Raw genomic sequence first — 7649 nt, forward strand, 5'->3', positions numbered from 1 at the left:
TGTGAAGATAATGCTTGAGAAAGTAGCGGATGAGGATCCATTGGATGCACTTGAGATGGTTGATGACTTGCAAAGGCTTGGAGTGTTCTATCACTTCAAGGATGAGATAGAGAGAGTACTTGAGAGAATATACAACATGAATGATAAGTGCAACAATGAGGATTTGCATGCTACAGCTCTCAAATTTAGGCTTTTAAGACAACATGGGTACAATGTCCCTCAAGGTACTTCAATGATTTCCTCACTCCATATATGTCAAAAATTTAAGGGTTAATTACACTTAGCAACTCTTCACTTTCACCCTAATCTCACTTTAATTCATTTACTTTCAATTATAACAGTCCATTCCTTACACTTTTAAGTCAAATTGCAGTGTCAATCCTTTCGCCTATCTACCGTTATTAAAGTTGATGAAAACTAAAAATGAAGGGATCAAAGTAAGATTTTAGAGAAAGTATAAGGACCAAAATGAGAATTTGATGAAAGTATAAGAGTTTTAATGAGACGAAAAAAAAAAAAATGTAACATTTAAAGCACATGACAAATTCCATTAGCCTTAACTTGACTTACAATATATGAGGCTAATTGTCACAATTAAAAGTCAAAGCCAAAATGAGAGGATAGTGAAAATGTAGGGGTGCTAAGTGTAATTAACTCAAAATTTAAAGAGGAACACACACCACCGCCCAAAAAAGAAAATGAAAAAAAAGAAAATAATAATAATAATAAATATAAATAAATAAATGAGAAGCAAAAAAACTTAAAATGATTGAACATTGATGCTATATCTTTATGTGTCCAGTAGAGATCGAGAACTCAAATACAATATATATATATATATATATATCGAGAAAAATAGTGCATGATTCATATTCAATTCACAATTAGAATAAATTTGGATCACACTATTTTTCTTGATATATATATATATATATATATTGTATTTGAGCTCATAGTCCCTAGTATATACTAATTAATAGTTAGCTTGAATTGCAGATGTTTTTAAAAAATTTATGGACGAGATGGGGAATTTGAGGTCTTGTCTTTGTGAGGATACAAAGGGACTACTATATTTGTATGAAGCCTCATATCTTTCAATTGATGGTGAAAGTTTATTAGATGAGGCCAGGGATTTCACAACTAGGAATCTCAAAGAAAACCTCAAGAAGAAGGATATTGATCAAAATCTCGCCATGCTAGTTAGACATTCCTTGGAGCTTCCCCTACATTGGAGGGTGCTAAGGCTAGAGGCAAGATGGTTCATTGATGTGTATGAGAGAAGACAAGATATGAATTCTATATTGCTTGAGCTTGCGAAATTAGATTTCAACATGGTGCAAGCAATTCACCAGCAAGAAGTAAAACAAATTTCAAGGTCAGAAATGTTCCCAATTTTCATTATGTATATAAGTCACCATATATATGTATGTAGTATTTCATATACCTTATTCTTTTCCTTGTTATGAATATAGGTGGTGGAGGAGTACATGTTTGGGAAAAAAGTTGAGCTTTGCTAGAGATAGGTTGATGGAGTGTTTTTTAGGCACTCTGGAAGTGAATTTTGAGCCTCAATTTGGATACTTTAGGAGAATGTCCACGAAGGTCTACACACTGATAACAATAATAGATGATATCTATGATGTGTATGGTTCATTGGAGGAACTTGAACTATTTACCAATGCCATTGAGAGGTTGGTTGATGGGAGAATGGTTGTGTCAATATCATCTGCATTAATTTGCATGCTTCTTAGCTATATATCTTTAACATGAAAATACTTCTTTTTTCTTTTTAACTTTTAGGTGGGATATCAGTGCAATGGAACAACTTCCAGACTATATGAAGATATGCTTCCTCGCTTTATTCAACTCTATTAATGAAATGGCTTATGATGCACTCAAGGAACAAGAATTACACATCATTTTACACCTAAAGAAAGTGGTATCATTTGCTTTATGAACTTTTTTTTTTTTTTTTTCTTTCCAACTTCACTACAAATAAAAAGGGATAAATTATAAACACACCCCTGAGGTTTACTTAAATTATAAATTACCCCTTGTGGTTCTAGAAATTACATTATACCCGCTAAGGTTTCTAATTTCATAATAAATATGTCATTTTATTAATAAATCATCAAGTTAATTAACAGTTTTTAATAATATTAAAATTTTATTTCAATTAATAATTCAGATAATTTTATTATTATATGGGTGAACAGTTAGAAATTTCACTTTTTCAATTAATTCTGTTAAATAAAAAATTATGACAGTGAAGTATTTGTAATTTTCTAAATCACAGAGAACAATTCATATTTTAAGCAAACCTCATAGAGTGTATTTGTAATTTATCCAATAAAAAATAAATAAATAAATTACAAAAAAAAAAAAAAAAAATAGACACAAGGGAGGGTGGGTGGACTTCCCAACACCCACCATTGTGTTTATTGGCTCACACACTCAGCCTTTTGTCTCTTTTTTTTTGGACTCTTTTTTTTGTAGTTTTTTCGATTAATTGACCATTCTAAATGCTTTAGTGGGCAGATCTTTGTAAATCTTATTTATTGGAGGCAAAGTGGTACTACAACGGATATACACCAACCTTTGAAGAATATATGAAAAATGCATGGATTTCGATATCGGGTCCTGTTATGCTAGTACATGCTTATTGTTTTGATTCTAAATCAGTAACAAAGGAGGCCTCGGAATGCTTATTAGAAAGTTATCCAAATATAATTCGCTGGTCATCAATTATTTTACGACTTTCAGATGACTTAGGAACATCATCGGTAAGTGAGTTACACACCCATTGTATCTTCATAAAGAGGTTCGTTAGGGCTGTATGTTTGGATCCTGGGAAAAAAATGGGGAGGGAGGGAAGAAGACAATTTCTTTTTCTTTTTCTTTTTTAGATCATATTTAAAGCATTGTTCAACAATTTTCCTTTCCTATTCAATTATTTTCAATATTCAAACAATATTGAAGACAATTTCTTGGTTTAAGAATTAAACCGTGTTTGACCATATGTTACTCATTCTGTTTGATTCAGGACGAGTTACAAAGAGGCGATGTCCCTAAATCAATCCAATGCTATATGCATGAAACTGGTGCCTCTGAAAACGATGCCCGTGAACACATGAAATACTTGATTGGTGAGACATGGAAAAAGATGAATGAAGATGGAGCTGCAAATTCTCTCTTCACTAAGACTTTTATTGGGAATGCAATGAACCTTACTAGGATGCTTCAGTGCTTGTATCAGCATGGAGATGGGTATGGTGCTCCAGGCAAAGAGATTAAATATCATGTCTTGTCATTAGTAGTCAATCCTGTTCCCCTTATGTAGACAAGGGATAAAATACTCTTTTGAATAAATGATTACTTTTATAAAAAAATATTTATGTCTTTTCAACACTTGCTTTAGTCTCTGTTTGTGGTGACATAAATCTCTCCCTAATTCGGAATTCTTACAAGAAGGTATACTCAACATGAATTAGGCGTTAATGAAACTTTTCTCAGGAATATTTCAAAAAAGCATAAACTAATACTTATATTATCAACTAATTAAAGCGCTATCAATTCAATCCTTCATTTCAATTAAGTACTATGTTCTTTCGAAAAAATCATTCCGGTGTCAAAAACCAAAAAACCAATAACTAGAGCCTCAATTTAGGACATCGCATAAAGGATTCCTAATTCATGGAAAGCATAAAAAACAAACTAGAAAATGAATGAATTCAAAGCTCTAGTTCCATCTACAGCATTTCCGATTTACTAGGCATATAATGCCTATTAGTTAAAATACCTAATATAACTTAATTTTTTCAAATCCAATTGACTAGGTATATGATCATTAGGCATTTTGATTTTAACTCACATTCACTAACTAAATGTAGCTAGTCTTCAAAGACTAGGCAAAATCTGTTTGACCCTTGTGATCATTTTCTTCCATATTTGTTGTTAAAGTGGCTTGTCATAAAGTGAGTAATATTTGAATGAATAGTTAAAATAAAAAATAAGTTTGAAGTGAAACATAAGAAAAATGAATTGACAAAATAACATATATATATATATATATATATATAATAGTAACTTTTAAAAAAGTAAAATGCTTAACAACATTGGAGATGCTCTGAGCAACCTTGGATATCCATGATAGTATCTTCCTTAATTTTTACAGTAAATGGGCCACAAAAGCAAACATCCCTCCTTGAAGTTTGTCTTCAATATGACTTTTGTATTGTGCTACATTTTTTATGATTAGGGGTGCAAATTCGGCCCAACCCGGCCCACAGTTGGGCATAGGTTTGGGTTTGGGCTGGGCAGGGCCTAATTTTTTTTTATCAAAATAGTTTGAAAATGACATTGGGCCTTGAGCGGACTGAGTCTCGAACGAGCCTTGGAACGGGCCGGTGTGTCAGGCCCCAAAACACAAGGCCCAAGCTTAGAGTCACGGCCTAAGCTCGGGCATAGGCAGGCCATTCCAGGCTGCGGGCAGGCTATAGGTGGGCCATGGGCCAGTTTTACACTCTTACTTGTGATCTTTCCTCTTTTTTGAATTGTACTTTCTTCATGGTTGGAATTTTTTTTTTTTGGTATATGAATTCAATGTTCTTTGCAAGTTGGGTAAAATCCCGAGTCTGGGTTGTGTTGTGCAAATATATCCAAACTAGCCCAAAGCTGATGGCTCTCTTGTATTGGTTGAACTAACATTTGACATCCTTGTGGCTTTTGGGAGCCAAGGAGCCAAGACTAGCAGAAATTATCATATAAATCCATAATATAACTTAATTATATGTCTAACTAATGGTGTTTTATAATTTACTCACATTATTCTTATTTTTGTGGACCATGTAAGCACAAACAATAATTTACCTGAAATTACCATGTAAGCACATTATTTAAATTAAAACCTAACTATCAATTTTAACTTGCAGTGATAAAGATAAATCAACTACAATTAATAATAACGAAGACACAATAGTTAACATGAAAAACCCAATTAAAAAAAATCTCTAAACAGAAAAAAAACAGAAGAAAAAAAATCACGATCCCAATGCTCAATAAAAATCTACTATAATGAATCAAGAGTACAGGACTTAGATGGACTTACAACCACCCACCTAGCTTTACCTATCTCCCATGTCTTGACGAAACTTCTACGAATGCAGCCTAACCCCATCAGCCTTCTTGATCTATAGGACACCATGAAGCTCCATCGATCATCAACCTCCGTTCTTGAACGGCTCTGATTACCACACCAACCATAAGTGACAGAACAATGCAATGCAATGATATGAGGACTTTCTTTATAACAAAAATCACTTGGAAAATTGTCACACAAAATATGAATCAGTCTCAAAATATTTTTAGTAAAAGAAAATGGTCGTACTTAAAATGGATTATGAAGAGTTTATATAAAAATTTAGAAAATCATATCCAAATAAGGAATTTTCTTAGTTTCACTTGAGTAGACCTTTCCAGTGGCCGCCATTATATGTTACAAAATGTCCACTCAAATGCCTAACGATTGCAGCCCACTGATAAAATCAGTGAAAAGGATCTGAATCACAATTGATCCGTGCAAGCGATCCATTGCTGCACATTGGGGGACTCAATTGCTTGACCAAAACCAATGAGACATGGATTTGAAACTTTCTCCAAAAACCTTTTGTTTAAAATAGACCCTTCCAAAATCCTTTTTCAAATTCAATCTAACATGTATGCATAAATATATCTGAGCAAGTAACTAAGCGAAACTCAACTTGATTCCGATGTGATGACCAGACAGAGCGTGAACTTATAACCAACGACCCATACACAACTAAAGATCCTAAACTCCATTACTGTGTGATTTGTCACACAGAAATAGCCAATCAATATAAAGAATTAAACAAAAGAAAAGAATCAATAAAACAAACAAAATGATTGATTTTAAGATTTCCTGGTTTTTAAATTTTGAATTCTTTTGTTGTATCTATAAACATGGGTTGTGATCTTAGGCAGATTGTGTCCGTTCAAACCCTGCAAAATGTTTTCAACATAAACTAAAAGGTCTTGCAAAATAAAAATATCCAAGAAGTTCTGCTTTTTCAATATTCATTGAAAAACTCTCTCAATGGAAAAATAAGTATGAAATTTTCATTGAATTAGTTTTCTAATGAATATTAAAAAAGTATTTATGAGATATTTTCTCTAAAAACGTTATTTATTCATTGGCGCTAATAACAAAGGCTTAATCAGAATTTATTGTCCCAAAGCCCCCAATAATAAACAACATATAATTGTTTTAATTACAAGAATAACAGTAACATAGGCATTTAATACCCTTGTGTGAAACACCAAATATCTCTACTCTTCCAAATTCCAAAGCTACCGACTCACCAAACACTGAATAACAGTAACATAGGCATTTAATAAAATGGTTACATGCAAAACTAATAAAACAGTCATACAGCTTTTTTCATTTGTTATCAAGCAAAGCAATATACTATATGATGGAGTTTTATTTTATTTTTTTAATTAGATTAAATGAAAAGTTAAGTAAAGTTATTTTTGTAATTTACAATATTATTGAGTTGTTTTAAATTGAGTGCTGCTATTAGCACCCCATTAATTATTTTGGACCCCCATTTTTTTGACTTTTTTTTTTTTTTTTTTAAAAAAGACATCAATAATTTTAAGATATCCCATCTCACAATTAAGCCATATACCCACTACATCATGAGTTAGGATTTATGAGAGCACCCACCTCCATCACCATCCATCCATCTTCTTTAAATCTAACCTTCAAAACCTACCCACCCTCAAAACCTTGAAAATCCGGCGGTAATAGTGGCAACTATCTGATTACATACACTTCTCCATTAATGACAATGAGTGGAAGTTTTTTCGGCAATCACAACTCCATGAGATGAGAAGAGTACAACAATAAAAATTCAGAAGAGGTTCATAGCTTTGATGGTGTTCTTAGCTCAGAGAAGATTGGCCTTATAATTAAGGATAAGTTTTTTGAAAAAAATAGCAAAACTAATAAAAATTGTTCGTTATTTTTTTGGGATTGAACTCCTGAATATATGACTGAAATTTGAGAACACATACCTGAATATTGTTTATTTGTTCGAGAATAGGTAACTGAACATTTCTTATTTGTTCGAGAATAGATAATTGAAGCAACAGCAGAAGCAAGCAAATAAAGGGGGTCGAACCCCCGACTAACGCATGGGTCGACCGGTGGATGAAATCTTGCCCAGTTTTGCTCACACTAAGAGCATACAAGTATAGTGAGACCGTGGATAAATGATAGAAAACCAATCAAAGAAGTATAAAAGTGAATTGTGTTGTGTGTGTGTGTGAAAAAAGATAATAGGAAAAAAAAAATCAAACAGATTGATAAAGCTTATAATAAAGCAGAGAAATTTTTTTTTAATTACCACAATGTTTTCTACTTCCTTTGGAAGGTTCCACCATTGTGGGTTTTGTTAGGATTTTGAGAAAGAAGCTTTTTGGGGTGTGGGAGGGGGTGCATTTGAATAGGTGAAATGTTTATAAGGATAATTTTGGTATTATTTGAGAGGAGATAGTTGTTTTTAAAATATTTTACAATTTATAAGTGGGACTCTAAAAAAATATAAAAAAATCCAAAACAATTGCTA

General features: G+C 32.5%; 1 pseudogene; it reads left to right on the forward strand.

The window, feature by feature from the left end:
• The first annotated feature begins 1000 nt into the window (after positions 1-1000).
• On the forward strand, positions 1001-3364 carry LOC145804526 ((-)-alpha-terpineol synthase-like; annotated as a pseudogene).
• Positions 3365-7649: the final 4285 nt, after the last annotated feature.

Source organism: Camellia sinensis, chromosome 12 (assembly GCF_055761805.1).
Source record: "Camellia sinensis isolate YWXY chromosome 12, ASM5576180v1, whole genome shotgun sequence".
Lineage (NCBI taxonomy): Eukaryota > Viridiplantae > Streptophyta > Magnoliopsida > Ericales > Theaceae > Camellia > Camellia sinensis.